The sequence below is a fragment of the Sinocyclocheilus anshuiensis genome, unplaced genomic scaffold (genome assembly GCF_001515605.1).
Source record: "Sinocyclocheilus anshuiensis isolate Anshui unplaced genomic scaffold, SAMN03320099.WGS_v1.1 scaffold2516, whole genome shotgun sequence".
Classification (NCBI taxonomy): Eukaryota; Metazoa; Chordata; class Actinopteri; order Cypriniformes; family Cyprinidae; genus Sinocyclocheilus; species Sinocyclocheilus anshuiensis.
In genome coordinates, this window is record NW_015536621.1 from 64477 (window position 1) to 64724 (window position 248).

Genomic DNA, 248 nt, shown 5'->3' on the forward strand with positions numbered 1-248 from the left:
TTTAGATAGAATAAATCCTTTTGTGGGAGACTTTGAGCTTTGTAACTCTGCAGATCTTATACATGCACAAATAGCTACATAAGACACTAAAGAAAAGGAAAAATAGAAATTGCATCATATGACCCCTTTAACAAGTTCTATACAATTATTCCTCTCCTAAAGTAGAGAATGAGTGGAATTGTACCTCAGGGGATCTATAGCACACTATCTGATGCGATACTGTAGCTGACGGCTGCATGGTTACAATT